Genomic DNA, 472 nt, shown 5'->3' with positions numbered 1-472 from the left:
CTCCTCTGTGTGACCTAACATAGGAAAAGAAGTCCTGGCCCACGTGCCAGGGTGCTGAGCTGCCCAGGAAGGTTGTGTTTGTTTTAAGCAAATGGCAAAAGGTGCCGTTTCTGCAGAATGACAACTCGCAGTCAAGCAAGAGCCTCCCATGCCAGGGAGAGCAAACCGCCATGGACTTCAGGAAGCTTTTAAGATACCATTGCAGTCCGCTTTGTCCCTCCCCTGGATGCCACAGGCCCCCTCGTGCTGTGCTAATACTCTGTACCTGAGCCAGTCCTCCTGGGAGACCCCATAGCAGAGCCACCCACGCCGGCGCTGAGGGGCCCCGTGCAGCCACACCTGAGCAGGTAATGCCATTGCAGTAGCAGAGGGGACAATCTTTTAGAGGGGCACACCGATGGACAGCAGTGGGCGCACAGTCTAGGCCAAGGCGTGCCCACATGCATGGCTACGGCCGGTCTACACCCACCGG

This window comes from Fulmarus glacialis, unplaced genomic scaffold (assembly GCF_000690835.1).
Source record: "Fulmarus glacialis isolate BGI_N327 unplaced genomic scaffold, ASM69083v1 scaffold16649, whole genome shotgun sequence".
Lineage (NCBI taxonomy): Eukaryota > Metazoa > Chordata > Aves > Procellariiformes > Procellariidae > Fulmarus > Fulmarus glacialis.
Note: the sequence above shows the minus strand (reverse complement) of the source record.